Here is a 20,740-nt window from a genome sequence, read left to right as displayed (position 1 = left end):
TTGTTGTTGTTGTTGGAACCCCGATGACCCCATGGTCTTCTGTGGTCCTTGATTACTCCATGAAAAGTTGGGATGATTCTTCCAACCTGAATTATAGGTGTTCCTGTATGGATTCCCTTGAGGCCTCATTCAATTACCTACAAAGTCGACATTCTCAACTGAAGAAACATCACCAATGACAATTGGGCAATCGGAGGGAGCATGTCCTCCACCACAACCGGTGCAATTGGTCACAGCCGCCACTTTATTCGAAGCTATAAGATCTAGCTTCTTACTCAAACTCTCCACTTGGGCCGCCAATGAAGTTACCGCATCAATTTCATTGAGACCGGCCACCTTTTTCTTCTCTCTAGCGTTCCATTGGTAGCTATTTAACCCCATTTCCTTAATCAATTGACGAGCCTTGTCGGGGGTCTTGCTACCTAAGGTACCTCCTGTCGCCGCATCCAAGAGTTTCCTTGTACTCGGGTTTAAACCATTGTATAAGGTTTGAACAATCATCCACTCCGGGAATCCGTGTTGCGGACACTTGCGCAGGAGTTCCTTGAACCTTTCCCATGTCTCAAATAGAGACTCCAATTCCAACTGCATAAAGGATGAGATCTCATTCCTAACCTTTGCTGATTTTCGGGGAGGAAAATAACGGGCTAGAAAAGCTTCTACCATCTCCTCCATGTAGTGATTGATGCCCTAGGTAATGAGTGTAGCCACTGCTTTGCTTTCGCCTTTATGGAAAATGGGAAGGCTCTCAATTTTATGGCATCATCCGTCATACCATTTATCTTCAACATGTCACACACCTCGAGGAAGCTCTCTATGTGACTATTTGGATCCTCATCGGCCAAACCGTTGAATTGTGCGGACTGCTGCAGCATATGGATGAATGCCGACTTTAGCTCAAAATTCTGAGCTGTAATTGGGGGACGCACAATACTCGATTGTGTCCCCAACACTGAAGGTCTGGCATAATCGGATAGTGTCCGTTGTTGCTCATTTTGTTCTGCCATGTTGTCAGATCCTTCTACTTCCAAATCAGCTGGATTAGGCTATTCTTGTACAGGTTCTTTCCCTTTCCTTCGAAGTGTATGTTCAAGCTCAAGGCCTCCTTCAATCAATATTGATGGATTCCCTCGGGTCATAACCTGGAGCTGCACCAAAAGTAAAGAAAAAGAAAATCAGAATGATGATAGAATAAGAAGATATGAAATAGAATGAAGGGTAAATAGCTAAGAAAACAAAGTGTAAAGTATCTCTAAACGCCTAGCTCCCCGGCAATGGCACCAAAATCTTGACAAGTTCCCCTTGCTTATATCCCGCAAGTGCACGGGCTTGTCGAAGTAATAATCCCGGGTGAGCGGGGTCGAATCCACATGGAATAGGGAGTGAAAATACTTAATTTGATTCTTAGCTATGTGGAAGATCAATTGTGATAGGTGTGAAATTGATTCAATTCTCAACAATAAAATCAACAAGTGAAAGAGCAAAAGTAAGAAGAGGGTAAGACAATCGATAAAGATGGGGTACTCGGATAATGCTTCACCTAGGATAATCGCTTCAAGTGCAAGACCTCTCTATTATGCTTCCTAATCAATGCAATGGTGAGTCATGGAAATCCTTACATACATAGTCCCAAATCTAAGGTCAACTATGCCTAACTCTATACATGTCCCGGAGGAGAAATCGAACAATCTCAACACCTTGCACTCGCATAGAGTTGCAATGAACTCTACGGATTCCAAGTGATAAATCTCTTCCTAAATATAGACCTAACCCTTTGGTCCAGGTGGAAGGTCCCTAGCCACAATTAAGCCCTAGATACTAAGATCCTCTCAACGCTTCACTCCATTGCACGCGCAACTAGGCCCCAGCGGAGGTTCATCTCTTAGACCACTCACTCTATTATGGCCGCAAAGAACTCAAGGAACGAAGGTAGAATCTATCACGCCGGGGGAGAAAGGGGACGCTCCTGTACCTCTCGACTCACCCTCTCAACGCTCTCCAACATAGCTTTGTCTAACGCTCGTGGTGTGTCACTCACTCACAAGGTTACCAACAAGAACTCTCAACCCTAGTGTCACTCTAGGGGAAATGTTCATACAATCAAGCATTCAAGGTTGGAACTCACAATAAATATCAATTTATTGAAAGCATAATAAAGAAGTTCAATGAAACGGATACATCCTAGGGTTCACAATCATCCAAGTACCCACTAGGGGTTTAGCTCTCCATGGAGCTTAATACAATCAAAGAAATCGAATGTAAAAGCAATGAATCCATAAAGAAACCCCCTCGATGGTCATGTCGATGGTCTTGTGGAGAGTCCTCTACTCGTCGTCCAAAGATTCCTTCGTCCGGTATAGGATACGCCTCGATCGAAGCTCCCCTACCAACCTTCTTCCTAATGGAATCACGATGTTGGAGCCGTAGAACTTCTCCAAAACCTTGGCCAATACCCCTTGAAACCCTAACCGAAGTCCTCTCACAAGTTGGGGAAAAGATGGAGAAAAGAATACCAAAATCGGGGCTGAAAATCGGCTTTAAATAGGGCTGGAATCGGGCGACTGCACGGGCGTGTATGATGTCACACGCCCCTGTGGAATTTCCACACGCCCGTGTGGATTCTCTGTTTCTCTGATTTCTCGGCCGGGCTGCTACAATACTTGCTACCGTGTTTTACTGCATTACATGCTACAGTACTATGCCGGAAATACTCCCGAGTTCCATACTTTCATTGGGGTAACGCAAACGGGCACACGTTTACGTCGTGAATCACTTGCCTCTTCAATGATGTGCACGTTGGTGGATCTCTTGTTCTTATATGCACAAATCAGAATGTTCGAGTGTGACTGCCTTTGTGCCCCTCCAAATGAATGTGCTCATTCGACTACGAGGAGGTTGGCACACACTCTAGCATCTCACACCTGACCTATGTCTTCGCGTTTGAACCTTAGCAAGATCTCCTCCAAAATAGGTGCATTATGATCCACATTGGCCTATTTCCTTCATACGTGGCCTCACAACCGTACCTGCATAAAAGTAACATAAAAACACACATATTAATGTAAAAACCTGAGAAAAGTAATGCTCAACATGATGTCAATCAAAGGACATAGATACATGTTAGGGAACAGTGTACCTAGATCGATCCGCTCTTGAGAACACTACATGGTTGTAAAGTCATTAAGTGTTTTTTCTCAATCAATTCTTGTACTCGAATCCTGCGACCTAAAATCACTATTGATCTCAAATGAATCCTTATATGCTTTGACTTATACCTAATGCCTTTCACAATTGAGTGATGAGTACGGGTATGTTTGGGTATAACACAGTTCATGCTAAGAGACATGAGTTAAGTGAAGGGATTGCCCCTCTCTGTAGAGAGAGTGAATATCACCAGCCGCTTGATTAGTGAGATTGAGTAGTGCGTAGCCACACCTAAGGGAAATGATAAAGAGTTATCATTTACTTGACCTAGTCAGTTCATTAAGAGATCAAGAAATTAATTAGCATTAAAATAATTTCTTGATCTCTTAGTGAACTGATGGCAAATTATTATATGAGGTTGCAATAGGTTCCGTTAATTCTCGAAATTGACCTTCAATTAAAATCGGGTAATTATATTATCTTGCTAAAGTATAATTATGATTTATGAATGTTAAAGTTGTTTAAGCTCATTGCCAATGTTAAATGGACCTATAGGATCATATACTTAGAATGTCGGGATCAAGGTTCATTATTTGTTACTCATTGGACCACCTAATTAGGGTTTTGGTGAAAAATCTAAATTAGGTGGACCAAATAACTTATCCATGTTGGGTCTTATTAAGTATTTATCCAATCTAATTGATTTGGTTAGTTAAAATAGTTTAGGTAATCAAGTAAAAAAGAGTCCTAATTTGATTAGGAGTGAAAGGTTTTTTCATAAATTAGGTTTTTGGGTTTCCAATATAAATAGATTGTCTAATCCTAATATGAGGAGGAGAAAATAAAGTGATTGAGAGATAGTCACTTGAGAAACCCTAGCCACCACCCACTCCTCTTCTCCCTTGGTCGCCGCCGGTGCCCACCGTCGAAGCCCACTGCCGGAACTTGTCACCGCAGCGCCTGCAACCCCTCTTTCTCTTCTATACAAATCGGATCTCGAGATAAAGAGAAAATTATTTTTCTCTTGAGTCTAGTTGATCGATATCAGGTGCTTGCTATTTGAACCAAGAAACAAGTGTTGTTTCTTGATGTACTAGCATGCCTACTTGATTCCTAGAGCCGTTCATGTGTGCGTGATTGTAAAAGGGAGTCATGATTCACAGTTTCATTCAATTTCAAGAAAACAAGGGTACGTTCAAAATCATCATCAAAAGAAAGGTAAAAACTTTTAATTATCTATTTGTTTCGAATTTAATCCTAATTCTGGCATGCATTAGGGTTTTATTATGTTTACTTGCTGTTAAAATTTTTGTTAACCGTTGTGTATCGGCATGTACGTTTTGCATAAAGATTTCCTTGTTTAAGTGATAAGATCCTAACATCGTATTCCATGGGGCCAAGGAAGTATTATTACTAACTCTTCATATATTATCTAGCCTACAATTATCTAGTAAGAAGAATATATAAAATAAAAGAAACTGACTAATCTATGGCCGGGCTAGTAGAATACATAAATAAATGAATAAGGGAGTATCAAGCATGAGAAGGGGGTGTTTGGACATGGAATCCAACCAGGGTTGTTAATAAGGCCTAAACCAAGATTGTTCAAAGATGTAATGACAGTAGTTAAGACCTAGAGATATCTTAGATAGGTTAACCCCAATCTCTTCATAGCTAACCCCTTATCGCATACAAGTTATGATTAGAATCTCTTCCAAATCAAGACTCCAACAATTGCAATGGGTTCAAGGAAATCTCTAAATAAGAGTAAACCTACTCTTCTTCAGCTTAAACCTAGCAATGGAGGGCTACCAATAAATGATCTCTCGGTGTGTAGGCATAAGTATCCCCTTTCAATCTATATATGACCTAGTATAAGCACACTCTTATGTCGACAAATATAATTCAAGAATGAATTATAGCGTTCTCCTTTTGTAGCTCAAGACATGTAAAGAACAATATATTGAATCTTAAACAACCATCAAATTAAACAATAACAACATCCAAGGTTTTTTCACAAGATGAACCCTAGGTTTCATCCAGATCCAAACAACACAATAAGTTAATCCTTCATGATGAGAGATACTTAAACAACATACAAGGAAAAGAGATACTATAAAGAAGTAAACAAACTCACTCTATGATCTTGATCTCCTTGAATGGATGAAACTTCGAATGGTTTCCAATGATGGCTTAGAAGTTCATTCCAACTCCTTCTTCTTTGCTCCTCTCCCTACTGGTGATGATGTGTGCTCATTCCCCACATGTATCATCACCAAAAGATAGCTAGAAGGCCTCAAAAATGTGTGGTGGCAGTGGCCCAAAAGGCCATGGAAAAATCTCCCTTTCATTTGCCCTAGAAGAGCCCTTAAATACCCCCAAATTCTGACCTATACCGGGGTCAATATCAGGTAGCATACAGGTTTGATAAGTACCGGTATGAAGCTAGTATGACTTAGGCAAATGTTTATGTCTCAAAAATTCACTAGGTGCCATAGTAACAGCTACAACAAAATTGTTACAGTAAAACCACTACATTGGTTTCGCTACAGTACTGCATAATCTGTTTTCCTCTTATTTTCAACCAAAACTTTAACTCATGTTCTCCATGGCTTCTTCATGACCTACAAAGCAAATAACACATGATTAAGCACGAAATGGATATCAATTCTAAAAAATTCCATGCTAAGTGTATAAAATACATATAAGATAAAACATACATTTAGACACTTATCACCTACGGGCTAAAGGAAAGGACACATTGGATTGAGTTCACGGAGATATGTTAGAAATTTAGTATCATGCCCACGACTGAAGTAGTATCATGGATCCACTAATGTTCTTTGTATCCTTATTGCATGCATGACATTGGGATCGATATAAGGTTGCTAAGCATGCTGATCCCAACTATATCTCCCTGCTTTTGTGAAGTCTAGCAAAAGTGGTAACCACTTCAAATAAACTCTACTTTGTGACATGTCTAGCATTAGAACACAACCAATGAGCTTTAGTATATAAGCACAAGCGCAACACTCAATTTGTCGTTGGCTTACATCAAATGGAAACACACCAAATGTTTCTTAGAGCCAAGTAAGGGTTATTGTTTGGCCTTTAATTTGCTTATGAGGAGGGACAATAGTGAGTAACTCCTCACAAAGATCAATTCTTAAACCAAAAGTTTGCCAAATGACTTCATAGCTAGTAATGGGTAAGCCCATTAGCAATGCAACATCCATGAGTGTAACTGTTGCTTCACCATAAGTCGAATGAAATGTGTGTGTTTCTGATTGCTATCTCTCTACTAATGCACTAATAAGGCCAAAATCAATCCAAAAATGATGAATTTGGGCTGCATGCCAAAACCCAGCTTCTCTTAAAATGCTTTTGATTTGAGTAGGTAGCATAGAAATAGAAATATTTCGACACCTTTGAACTCGATTAGGCTGTTAAAAAAATAAATTAATTTATTTTAAAATAAATAGTGAAAATAAAAAATATAATATAATTACATGAAATAATTAGGAATGAGAAATAGCAATATGCATTAAGAAAAAAGATCTCCTAGACATTTTGTTGGTAACAAATTAAGAATTGAATTTAATATGTTTAGACATTTAAAAATAAAATAAGAGGCGCAATTGGAATGGAAGAGGCAAAAAAGTGGTTCTAGTAGTAGTCTCATGAAGTGCAAGTGATCATTTGTGTATTTTCCTATTTTGTCAACTGCTTCCCGTCCACATCCTAGTCATAAGCCTCTTCAGTTCCACACTTGCTAGCTTTCCCATCTTGATTTCAATAAGTTTGTTCATAAGAATTTGCTAGATCAAGGGAATTTCAATATTTATTTAAAGGATTTTAGGGACAAGGTTCATAAATGGAACCGAGTTATCTTTGGTAACATTTTTTTGAAGAAAATGTAATATTCTTCATTAGTTTGAGTAGAGTGGAAAAAAGGTTAGATTTGAATAACTCTCTTGCTCTACGAGATAAAAAGTGACAACTAAGGAAGCTTTATAGAGAGGTTCTTTATCAAGAAGAATTCTTATGGCACTAGAGGTCTCGAGTGAAGTGGATTTAGTGTGGTGATTGGAATACTAGCTATTTTAATGCTACTACTGGTGTTAGAAGGAGTTTTAATCATATAAAAAGATTAAAGAATGGTGCGGGAGTTTAGATTGATAATTAAGGTTCTCTGAGGATGATGGCTATAGAATTTTTCTTAAAGTTATATTCAGAATAATCTAACTCTAGTCCAATGTTATAGTGGCAACAAAACTCTACTTCATTATATAAAGATGACATTGTTGATCTTACAAGAGATATTTATGATGTGGCAAGAGATATTAATGATCTGGAAGTTCGGAAGGTAGTTTTAGTATTAACCCATTTAAATCTATTAGCCCAGAAAGATAGAGTCCCATTTTTTACTTGTCTCAATGGGACGCGACCAGTCAGTTGGCTATTATAGTAATTTTAAATTTCTTCCTAATGGGCTACCTTCCCATGGTCTAAATGGAACACTTCTTGTGTTAATTCCTAAAAGTCCAAGCTCTGCTACTTTGTGTTTTTTTCATCTGATTTGTTTGTACAATGTTGTTCATAACTATATAACTAAACTCATTACCAACAAGTTAAAGCCACTTATGAGAAAAATTGTTAGTGAAACATAGAGTAGTTTGGTGGTCTACAAAAGCATTATGGATAATGCAATAATTACATAGGTGGTTATCCATTCCATAAAATTAAAATAAGGTCGTGTAAAGGTTAAATGACAATCAAGGTCTATTTAAAGAAAATTTATGATTATATTAGGTGGCCATTTATTGCATAGACTGTTTGCAAGCTTGGTTTCTCTAATATTTTAATTACTGGATCATGAGTGACATTAGCACTGCCTTTATGCGCATTCTTTGTAATGGAGGAATTTTGAATGAATTCTTTCTAATAAGGGGGATTAGACATAGTAACCCACTTTCTCCATGTAACTTTGTTTTCGTATGGAGTAACTGGCCCAAGGTATTTAAGATTTATTATCTAATCATCATGGGAAGAGTATCCATTTAGGGAAAGATGGTTATAAGTGATGGATGCATGTCGTGAGTGTACAAGTCATCAAATAATACCTTATAAAAATGCATGAGGATCATATTTATGGGTATCACAGAAGCACTATCACTCACTCTTTACCTATTATATAACCTAAATGATTCAGAGGTTTTTTGAATCTTAACTAATAAAGGAAACTAAAACAAAAAGCTTAATACTAAGCACAAGATCTCTAGAGGAAATTCAATCGATAAAAATAGCCTTCGATGTCGATCTTCTTAGGACTACTAATATGACTAGGATAATGATTTTAGGATTATAAAGATGGTGTAGACAGCATGATTTTTAATGTAAACTAATGATTGCTTCCCAGCAAGTGTACGAGATTGCCAAGTAATACCCTATGAGTGACACAGGGGTCGTATTCAACACGGGCTAAGTTGTTCCTATTACTCCTCCATCACTTATTATCCAACCTCACAACTTAAACATGATGAAATACTCTAATACATGCAAGAAGGTAAACTAATACAAGTATAAGAATTACAGAGCAAGACAAGTGATTACAAGAGCAACAATGAGATACAGAGGCCTATGGATGAGGATCCTCGTGAGGGGTCATCATAATATAAGGATGCACGATAAAATCTTAACAAGGGTGATTTATACCGAGTGATCTCAACATTAGACCATTCCCAATTTCTTGGCAATTCGACCCTAATCCCATACGAATGTTGATAGAAATCTCTCTCTAACCAACATCCCTACAATTACATTAAGTACAAGGAGATCCCAAAATAAGGACACACTTACCCTAAGACTATCCTTAAGATTCAGAGGGCTACCGACATCTAATTTCTCGGCATGTCAATACAAGCAACCCCCTTTTAGTTCATTAAGGATCTAATATAGGCGAGTAGGTCACACCTACGTGTACAACTCAATAAAGAACTAGGGATTTTTCCATTTAGTAGTTTTAGGCATGAAGAACAACAAACCAAACCATAAATCAACCTAATGCATTTCAATTAAAGACAAAGCATCCAAAATACATGATGAAGCCCCCAAGGTTCACCTACATCCGGTGGCCTTGGGGGTCTAATGTGCCATCATACAAACAAGAATAACAGAGTCAAGCAAAGTAAGAAACAAATTCATAAATGACACTTCCTAGTCCAAATGATGAAGAAGAAGAGCAAGGATGGCCAAATGACGCTGCTTCTAGCCAAATGAATGCCGAATGACCCTTGGTTCCAGCTTCCTTGGTGATGAATTTCTCCCCTTGAAGATCAAGCACTTGGTCACCTCTCCAGCCTCAAGGATGTTCTTCTTTAAGATGTCTTTGTTCTTCTCTATCATCTCCCAAGTAATAGCTGCCAAGAAGTTTTTTCTTTCATGCCCTAGAATGTGTTTTCATACCCCTCATGTATCCCGACCATATAGGGGCCGTATAGAGGTAAAAAAAAGGCAACAAACTCTCCAAAATGAGCCATCCCGGGGTCAATGAGGCCCTCATTGAGGCCATATGGTTTAAGCCAAACCCTTGCTTCTCTTGCTAGAGTATCAATCCCGGGCTGCATTGAGGCCGTATGGCGTAAAACAATTTCTGGCTTGAAAATTCTCCAGGTCCATCATCGACTACTACAGTAATTTTGCTATAGAGCCACTACTACAATACTCCAGCTACAGTAAATACGCTGTAATACGTGACATAGCGCCCTTCTTGCATGTGAACCGCAAGTGCACTAGTTTGTCGAAGTAATAATACCCTGGTGAGTGGGTTGTCGTATCCACAGGGAATAGTGATAAAAAACATCAAGATTGCTATTTAACTAGAATGAAGATGAATTAAAAGATGGTGTGAACAAAGTCAATGAAAATGGAAATAAAGAAAGATGACGAAAGAAAGAGATGCTATAAAAATGAGAGGAAAGGCAATCGATTGAAAGTGGGGCACTCGGACATTGCTCCCCCAAGGACAATTGCTTCAAGTGCAAGACTAATCATTATATCTCCTAACTGATGCTTCATGAGTCATGGAAATCCTAAAAATACATGATGCCAAACCTAAGGTCAATCGTGACTAACTCTACACTATGTCCCGGTAGAGAAATCACTCAGTCTTAACACCTCACACTATGCAAATTTCCATAGAGCTATAGGGACTCCAAGTGATAAACCCTATTCCCTAATATAGATCTAACCCTTTGCTCCAGAAAAAAGACCCCTAATCACAATTAAGCCACAGATATTAAGGATTACTTCAACGCTTCACTCTGTTGCTCAAGCATCTAAGCCCCAGCGGAGTTCATCTCTTAGCACTTCATTGTATTGTGACTGTAAAAAACCCTTAGAACATGGAGGTAGGATAAATCACACTAGAGGGAAAGGGGACATTCCACTACCTCTCAACTCATCCTCTCAACCCTCTCCAATCTAGTATTGTCTAACCCTCATGTTGTGTCACTCATCCACAAAGGTTACCAAAAATGAATTCTCAACCCTAGTGTCACTCTAAGGGGAAATCAATTCAATAAGCATTCAAGATTGGCACTCAATTAAAGATATGAATTAAAAAAAGCATAATAAAAGGTCAATGAAATAATAACATCCTAAGGTTTACAAGTCCAAGTACCCTCTAGGGGTTTAGCTCTACATGGAGCACAATTCAATCAATAATGAAATCAAAAGTAAAGATATGTAATATATGAATAAAACCCTCTTGGTGTTTGTGTCGATGGCCTTGTCGAGTAGCCTTGTCATTTCAAAGGTTCTTTCATCAAGCCTAGGGCACACTGATGTGAGATCCGCAAGCGCACAGGTCGCCAAGTAATACCTCTCGTGCGAGTACGAGAGGGTCATATTCCCAGGGCCCAAGGAGCTACTATTACTTAACTTTCGTCTATTTCCTAGCCTAACACTTCAAAAGATGAACAGTAATTCTACAAAGAGAAAGAATTAACTACAATAAAATCCGGAATACTACTACACATAATACAAACTCAAGGGAGAATCAAACACTGAAGGGAGTGATTTGGACAACGAATCCCCCTAGGATTGTCATTAAGTCCTGAATTTAGGATGAAATGTGAGATGGTAGTTGGGCCAAGAGACTCCTAAATTAGTTCAACCTGATGGTCACGGCAATTGAACCCTAATCCCATACAAGTATTGGGTCAAAATCACTTCTGCCCAAATCCTCGTATGATTGCATTACACTCAAGAAAATCTCTAATCAGGGTCGATACTCAAACTAGGTCCAACCCTAATTGCTAGAGGGGTACAAAATACTCGATGGTCACGGTGTATTTGTACATGGATCCCTTCCAAGCCAAGTGTGTCTAGTACAAGAGCGATGGTCACATAACTAAGTACAACCTAGAAGTCGAAATACAGAGTTCTCATGCAAATCAACACATCAAAGTACACAAGGCTTGAACCACAAACTACAAGATTCCATAAAAGAAATACAACATCCAACAATGCATCAATAAAGATGATTATCCAAATTACAAACAATCAACCCTAGAGTTCATCATGTCCAAATCACAAATAAGTTAGTTCCTCATGAAAGAGGAATGCTCATACATGTCCAAGGAACAAGTAAACAAGAAAATAAGTAAGAACTACTCCCTCTAGCTTTACATCCCCTTGGATGGTGAAGATCTTGAAGATTTGAAGAGATCTCCCATCAAATGATGCTTTTGATGCCTAGGATCTTCTCCCTATCTTCTCCTCCAAAGTTTGTCTCCCTCTTGGTGAAGTCTTGTGTAATAGATCACCGGCGGGAAGAGTGGGGTGGCGGCCTAAGAGGCCCAAGAGAAAAACTCCCCCCTCCAAAAAAGCTCTCCTTTTGCCCTAGAAAATCAGCCCAATATATATCCCATCAGGTCCATACGGGCTCCATGCGGGCGCATGGAGCCCGTGAAGCTCACTGCCATTTCGCCCAGGAAAGGTGCCAGTGCTACAGTATGCAGCTACATTGTTTCTGCTATAGTAACCGAGAGTTGTGAAATTCCAACAAACCTCACAGGCACCCATGCGGGCTCATGGACCCTGTGAAGCTCACAGCCGAATGCCTGCTACTGTGCGGACACCCCAAAAATGCCGTTTTTGGTGTCGAATTCATCCAATTTGCATTTTTGAGCTTCGTTCGGCTCATTTAAGATTTGCAACACCGAAATAACCAATTTATACTTAAACGGGCATCAATTCATTAAAATATACACAAATAATACAAGATTAATATGTATAAAATACATACATTTAGGCGTTTATCAAACATCCCCACACCTAAGCGTTTGCTTGTCCCCAAGCAAACACACATGAAAGAATTTGGGCAAGAAGATAAACGGCTAAATGTACGACCTCAAGCTCAAATAGTGAAGAACCCCATAGGCACTGATGAAATGAAATCAAGAAAATTAGTTGCACAATAGCCAACTCAGTAGAGATAGTTATGATTCCTATAGAGTGCTTTCCTCGTGAGTGTGTGCATACTTCATCCCTCGCTCTCCCTATTCAAGCCACATTCAATGACTACCGGTGTTAGAAATGCTAAAGACGCCCTCACTAGTAAGTCAAGAGTCCTTCGGTCCACATTCAACACTTTAGTATCTTAGTGAATGCATGATTGAGTCCAGGAGAATAAATACTTCTTTCTTTCTTTATTATCATTATTATTATTTTTCTTTCTTTCTTTTTTTTTTTTCGAGTCCGCCTAACGTAGACTGCACAAAATATCTTATAATCTTTAGGAAAGATGCACATGCTGATTAGGCACAAGAGCCACCCAACTTACTTGATTATAATCTACATAGACACATTCATGCTTAATTAGCAGAGGAATACTGACATAGACTCATTTTTTCATTTTTCAAAATTTTTTTTTAGATAACAATTATATACATGTCTCCTGAGCACCATCATGCAAAGCTTCACTTAGGGATAAAGCAAAATGAACAAAAGAACCAAAAGCTTTTAAAAAACCATTGATGGATGAATTTATCACTTTAACACATTAAATAAAAGTAGTGGGATAGCTGGGGCAAACAAGGTAGAAGTTCTGTGTCAAAGTTTTTGAAGAAAGCACTAGAGAGAAAACATGACTTCCTAATAGCACAAATAACACTACAACTCATTACTATCATTCATTCAAGCCAAGAGGTTTTTAACAATAAATCATAGCTATCACCGGTGAAGTAAACATGCAAATAACCCATCCCCACACCAAGAATCGTACATTGCCCTCAATGTACACTAATCAGCAGAACATGGTGTAGAATTCGTAATAATTAAATGAAGCATGAAAGGGAAGGGTAAAGAGACTACCCCATTTTGTTGATGAAGATTGTGCAATACATGCATGAACAAGGGTAGGTTTAATTCTTGAGGGGTGGTGAGAATGAAGCTCATATCTTGAGTCCTGCAAATGTTAAAAAAAAAACATAGTTTATCTCACCAATGAATATGTAGGTAGCATACAGAAACAAAAACTCTAAAAACTATGAAAACAAAAGTCCATGCAAGTTCTTTGTTCAATCAATATCATGATGTCTAAATCTTTCTAGCGCAAGTGTTTCTAGGGGTTTTCAAAGATGCTACAAGTGTCAAACAAATTCAATATAAGCAACATTCAAAAGGTACTGTAGCTCGGACTGAATTTTTGCAAGAATTCCCCTTGTTTTTGAAGTCCAAAAATTTACAAACCATGGCTCAAAATTCAAATAAATCCAAGATCAAACAAACCTACAACATTCTTCATGGTTTGAAGTAAGATAAGAATGCACAATCAAGAAGAAGAGGCAAGGTTGCTCCAAAACAAAAACTAGGGCTACAAAGCTTGAATCGATGAAGATTGGTGAAATAGATGGTAAAACCTCAATTAAACCACAAGATCTAAGTTAGAAGAGGTAGAAGAGGAGTGAAGAGGAAGAAAAATGAAGAAAAATGGTGAAAGAATAAAAGAAAACGGATGAAAAACGAGTGAGAACAAGGGAGACAAAGGTGGCTACTTAAGGCTGGAAATTCCAGCCCGCAAGCCATAGGGGTCCATGTGGGCGCATGGAGCCCGAGAAAGTTTCTGTCCTTCTCTAGCCCCTGAGGCTGTAAGCCTCACAGGCTGCCTCACGGGCGCATGGCAGCCCCTGAGGCCCGTGGGGAGCACAAAAATGGTCCATACGGGCCGTATGCAGCCCGTGAAGACCTGGAAAAGCAAAATTTTGCCATGGGTTCCCATGAAACTTAGAGCAAAACTAATTTACAACATCTATAACACTGAAATATGCATTAAAACACAATCAAACAACGCCAATCCACTAGATAAGATTCACAAATATAAGATAAGCATGGATCATTCAAACAAACAAACATATGAACATCACACAACAATAAATACAACAAATTAAACTCAACAAGCACCTAGAAAATGAAAAAATGAAAACAAAGGATTTGAAACTTGGGTTGCCACCCAAGAAGCACTTGTTTAAAGTTATTAGCTCAACGTACCTTTTTCTTACCTTAGGGAGGCTTGAAGACGGTGTGTTCATCCTGGCTAGAATTGGCATAAGAACTACAAAGAAAAATAAAGCGTACCTTTCGGGATGGTGTCAAGTTGAAAGCCAAGCACGAGTTACCTTTTGGCCTCCATGGAAAAAGCTTAGGCCGGGAGTTGTGCAATTTAAATCTGGGCGGCTCCTTAGATGGCTTAAGCATCCTCCCCGCTTCTTCTTTGGTCCTGGCAAGAATTCGTTTGAGTACCGTACCACAAAGTTGCTTTGGCCTCGAAGGAAAAAGGTTCGGTCGAGAATTATTCAAGCTTGGCATAAACGGGTCCTTGGACGGTTTCAACCTCCTAACCGAATCTTCTTCTTCGACCAATGTTAGATTGCCTTGAACTACCCATAAGTGTTGTTTGGGTCTCTAAGGGAACAACTTTGATTGAGAACTTGTCAAGATTTGCATAGGTGGATTAATTGGGGGCTTCAACATCCTATCCACAATTTTTCTCTCAACCTTGTTGTGATGAACTTCACTTGCCCATAAAATTTTCTTGGGCCACTAAGGAAAAATTTTTGGTTGGGAATTGTCCAAACCCGGCATGGGTGGGTTCAATGATGATCTTAGCTCAGTACCCACATCTTCGAATACAATTCCTGGAATTTTGTTTTTGCACTTGACTAAAATTGATTGATGGAGTGTCTTCTACTTCCTCACATGTTTTTATGACCATGATGTCATCCTCCCCCTTTTCTTCTTCAATTGTGCATTGAAGTGGAACTCCTACCATTTGCTCAAAAGGTACTGATGCTACATCATTTGCTTCTTCAACCTCGAACACCTCAATATCGGTTTCCACCTCAATTTCACAGTTTTTCTTTCATTCCTTGTACCATTTTCAGATAGGGCATTTATAGTTCGTGGTAACTCGGTCGATATGTTAGAAGACTCTCCAATCCTGTTCACCATACTATGAAAAGATGGTCGGGCATTAAAAGTACAGTATCCATGGCTTCAAATTCAGCATCAGTTTGCATCAAGAATCTGACAAACACATCTTGCATATTGAATCCCCATTGATTTAGTTGCTTAGTATGGTCGACTGGAGGTTGGTAATGACACGGTTCTTGAAATGAGGGTTGTTGTTTCAATCTCTGGTGAGGTGATAAGTGTCTAAATATACGTATTTTAGTATATATATTTGTTGCTTCTAGCATGTATTTGTATATGAATTGATGCCCGTTTTGTGCTTAATCATGTATTATTTGCTTTGCATGGCACGGGAATGCCATGGAGGACATGAAGATACAATTTTCGCGAAAAAGAGAAGAAAACAGGTCATGGTAACGTAGCGTATTCGATGTAGTCAAAGCACTGTAGTGGGAGTACTGTAGCAGTGGCACTGCAGCACCAACACTGTAGTAAGATCACTGTAACTACTACTGTAGCACCTGGAGAGTTTCAAAGACAAATCAAATCATGGCATACGGCCTCAATGCTGTCCGATATAGAGCCTGGGATGATTACTGTAGCATAAAGGAAGTTGATTGATTGAAGGCATACTGGCTCAATGAGGTGCTCATTGAGCCAGTATGGATACTATTTGGAGTGCATTTGAAGAGTTTTCTTGCCCCAAACAGTGTCAGTGAGGAGCTCAATGAGGTCCCCATTGAGCCAGTATACCACCTCAATGAGGTCCTAATTGAGCTTGGGATTCCACCTGAGATTGAGGGATCTTGGCGTTGATGATGAGGGGTATAAAAGGTATTTTTGGGGAAAGAAAAGGGGAATTTTTGGGGGAGACTTTGAGGGTTCTTGGCAGCCACCACTTGGGAGGAAGGAGAGAAACGAAGACATCATATTCTTGGGAGATTTGGCTTGAAGCTTGGGAAGATCAAGGGCTTGAACTTCAAGGGGAAGCTTCATCATCAAGGGAGGAGAAGCATTCGGCACCTTTAGGGCTAGAACAAGCGTCATTCGGCTGGCATTCTTCCTCCTCTTCATCATTCGTACTAGGGAGTACCATTTATGCATTTACTTCTTGCTTTTCTTATGTTTGAGACATTTATTTGTATGATGGCACACTAGACCCCCAAGGCCACCGGATGTAGGTGAACCTTTGGGGGGGGGGGGGTTCATCGTGTATTTTGGATGCTTCACTTTTATTTGGATTGCATTGGTGTGATTTGTGGTTTAGCTCATGTTGTTTCATGCCTAGAACTATAATATGGTGAAATCCTTATTTCTTATTTGAGTTGTATACGTAGACGTGACCTACTCACGTGTACTAGATCATCATTGAGCTAAAAGGGGACATCCTTGACCAACATGCCGAGAAATTAGATTTAGGTTGCCCTCCTAACCATGAGGATGGACTTAGGTTAAGTGCATCTTTTTTTCGCGATCTCCATGTACTTAATGCAATCATAGGAATATGACTGAGGAGAAATCCTTGTCATCATTTCTATAAGATTAGGGTTTGACTACCGAGAAATCGGGGTTGAACTGTTGTTGAGGTCCATCGGCCTAAATCACAATGTCATCTAGTCTTATGCATCCATACATCATGATGAATCCCTCTTGGGAATCCTCACCCTAGGCCTGTTCTTATCATTATTGCTCTTGTGATTTTCTTGTTGTTGTGGGGCTGCTATACTTGTATTTTTAATTATGTTATTGCACGTACTAGAGTAAGAACATGTTTGAGTTGTAAGGTTAGAAAATAAGTGATGGAGGAGTAATAGGAGCTCCTTAGCCCCGTGGAATACTAAGACCACTGTCTCACTCACAGGGTATTACGTGGCGATCCCGTACACTTGCAGGCACACAATCATGAGGGTACTCCCAATGTTGAGTATGATGATGTGTCGAAGAGTGCGAGTGCCCTCCCCAATATGGATTATAAACATCAGTGTATTGATTGCATTGGTGTGCTCTCTTGGCATCAAATTCTTCCATTTGTTTCTCAAGTGCATACATTCTAGCGGCTAATAATCTTTCTTCAAAATCCATGGCCGGATTGCTTTGGTGTTCTCTCATGGCATCTAATTCTTCCATCTATTTTTCAAGTGCATACATTTTAGCGTCCAACAATTTTTCTTCGAAGTCCATGGCCCTGTGTAAAAGAAAAAAGAAACTAACAACAGTAAGCTATCAAAGAAAAGAACAAAGAAACAAAATAAATAAATATGCACAACATGGTAAAAGATAAATATAAAGATGGATATTTACAACAATAAAGATAAATGACTAGAGCAATAGACTACAGGTTTTCCTAGTATTCCTTGTATCCCCGGCAATGGAGCCAAAAATGTGATGTGAGATCAGCAAGCGCACGGGTTGCTAAGTAATACCTCTCGTGCGAGCACTAGAGGGACATATTCCCTGGGCCCAAGGAGCTACTATTACTTCCCTTTCGTCAATTTTCTAGCCTAACACTTCGAAAGATGAACAGTAATTCTACAAAGAGAAAGAATTAACTACAATAAAATCCAGAATACTACTACACACAATATGAACTCAAGGGAGAATCAAACACTAAAGGGAGTGATTTGGATAACGAATCCCCCTAGGGTTGTCATTAAGTCCTGAATTTAGGATGAAATGTGAGATGGTAGTCGGGCCAAGAGACTCCTAAATTAGCTCAACCCGATAGTCACGGCAATTGAAACCTAATCCCATACAAGTATTGGGTCAGAACCGCTTCCGCCCAAATCCTCGTATGATTGCATTACACTCAGGAAAATCTCTAATCAGGGTCGATACTCAAACTAGGTCCAACCCTAATTGCTGGAGGTGTACAAAATACCTGATGGTCACGGTGTATTTGTACATGGATCCCTTCCAAGCCAAGTGTGTCTAGTACAAGGGCGATGGTCACATAACCAAGTACAAGCTAGAAGTCGAAATACAGAGTTCTCATGCAAATCAACACATCAAAGTACACTAGGATTGAACCACAAACTACAAGATTCCATAAAAGAAATACAACATCCAACAATGCATCAATAAAGATGATCATCCAAATTACAAACAATCAACCCTAGAGTTCATCATGTCCAAATCAAAAATAAGTTAGTTCCTCTTGAAAGAGGAATGCTCATACAGGTCCAAGGAACAAGTAAACAAGAAAATAAGTAGGAACTACTCCCTCTAGCTTTAAATCCCCTTGGATGGTGAAGATCTTGAAGATTTGAAGAGATCTCCCCTCAAATGATGCTTTTGATGCCTAGGATCTTCTCCCTATCTTCTCCTCCAAAGTTTGTCTCGCTCTTGGTGAAGTCTTGCGTAATAGATCGCCGGCGGGAAGAGTGGGGCGGCGGCCTAAGAGGCCCAAGAGAAAAACTCCCCCGTCCAAAAAGTTCTCCTTTAGCCCTAGAAAATCAGCCCAATATATATCCCATCAGGTCTATACGGACTCCATGCGGGCGCATGGAGCCCGTGAAGCTCACTGCCGTTTCGCGCAGAAAAGGTGCCGTTGCTACAGTACTCAGCTACAATGTTTCTGCTACAATACCGAGAGTTGTGAAATTCCAGCAAACCTCACAGGCACCCATGCGGGCGCATGGACCCCGTGAAGCTCACAGCCGAATGCCTGCTACAGTGCGGACACCCCAAAAATGCCATTTTTGGTGTCAAATTCGTCCAATTTGCATTTTTGAGCTTCGTTCGGCTCATTTAAGATCTGCAACACCGAAATAACCAATTTGTACTTAAACGGGCATCAATTCATTAAAATATACACAAATAATACAAGATTAATATATATAAAATACATAAATTTAGGCATTTATCTCACACCTCACCGAATCAATGCCTAAATAAGCTTCCCCAATAACTCTCTTCCGAAGGAACTCGGTGTTGAAGGCCGTAGAACCACACCAAAAACCTTGCTGAAGCCTCTCTAAACCCTAGCAGTGGAAGCCTCCAAAGATGGGAAAAAGATGAAGAAAGGATGGAAATAAGGATCCCCAAATTGGCTAAAATCACGGCTTTAAATAAGCTGGAATCGGGCATCCACATGGGCGTATGGAATTTCCACACGACCATGTGAATTTGCAAAAATTCAATTTTCAACGTGTGAGCTACAGTGATTTACAACAGTACTCCGCCAAAATACTCCCGAATCCACACTTTTCATCTAGACAACATAAACGGAGGTTGGCACACACTTTTCATCTAGACAACATAAAAGCACATTTGACGACAATCTTGCCAGCTTTGCCCAAGTCATAACACATAAGTGTGACTGCCTATGTGCCCCTCCAATTTGCGTATTTCCTTGAACATAACGGAGGTTGGCACACATTCACATGTCTTTGAGCACAACTTGTGTCTTCACGTTTGTTCACTCCAAGATTTCATTAACCAAGTGCACTCACAATCTACTTTGGCTTCTTTCTTCTATATTTGTCTCCACAACCCTACATGCACAAAAGGGCACAAATACGCATGTATTAGCGATAACATATGAGAAAATTAATGGTCATCATAAGAAAAAAATACTTCGTATTACTAATACACAAGCACTTATCAAACTCCCCCACACTTAAGCTTTTGCTTGTTCTCAAGCAAAAATAAAACATTGAAGCATAGAAGAAGTACATATTGAAAGTGCTTGGCCTTAGGTTCACCAAAAGCATGCAAGGGAAGCATTTTACAAGCAAGGGAAATTTTAACACTAAATAAGAAAAATCATTACTCTAGCAAAAAACTTGAATAAAAAAGGACAACAAACCCGAAATTGTGCAAGTGTGTGTAAACTCACTCAAGTCAACCCAACGTATACTCCTCAAAGTCCTAAGTATAAGTGACTTATTTATATACAAAACAAAACAAAAAAAAGAGATAGTAGTAGCTTCACACATCCTCTAAGGTAGCCCTTTCTGAAGCGGCCACTAAGGTGGCTTCACACTTTCGAGGTGGTAGCTCTTTCTACCGGGGTAGTAGCTTTCTCTCATCCCATGAGATGGCTATTTCTCTTATTAGCGCATAACTAGTATCTGCTTATGTGAGTAGATTCATACTTCATCGGTGGTAGCTCTTTCCACCC

At 39.5% G+C, this 20,740-nt stretch overlaps 1 non-coding gene across 1 annotated transcript; it reads left to right on the top strand.

Annotated features, from left to right (window-relative positions):
• The first annotated feature begins 511 nt into the window (after positions 1–511).
• Positions 512–618, top strand: LOC120264058. Its single transcript, XR_005537239.1, has one exon. It is a non-coding gene; the product is annotated as a small nucleolar RNA R71 (small nucleolar RNA).
• Positions 619–20,740: the final 20,122 nt, after the last annotated feature.

The sequence above is a fragment of the Dioscorea cayenensis genome, chromosome 6 (genome assembly GCF_009730915.1).
Source record: "Dioscorea cayenensis subsp. rotundata cultivar TDr96_F1 chromosome 6, TDr96_F1_v2_PseudoChromosome.rev07_lg8_w22 25.fasta, whole genome shotgun sequence".
Lineage (NCBI taxonomy): Eukaryota > Viridiplantae > Streptophyta > Magnoliopsida > Dioscoreales > Dioscoreaceae > Dioscorea > Dioscorea cayenensis.
The sequence above is the reverse complement of the archived record's forward strand: the minus strand, read 5'-3'. Positions and strand labels throughout refer to the sequence as shown.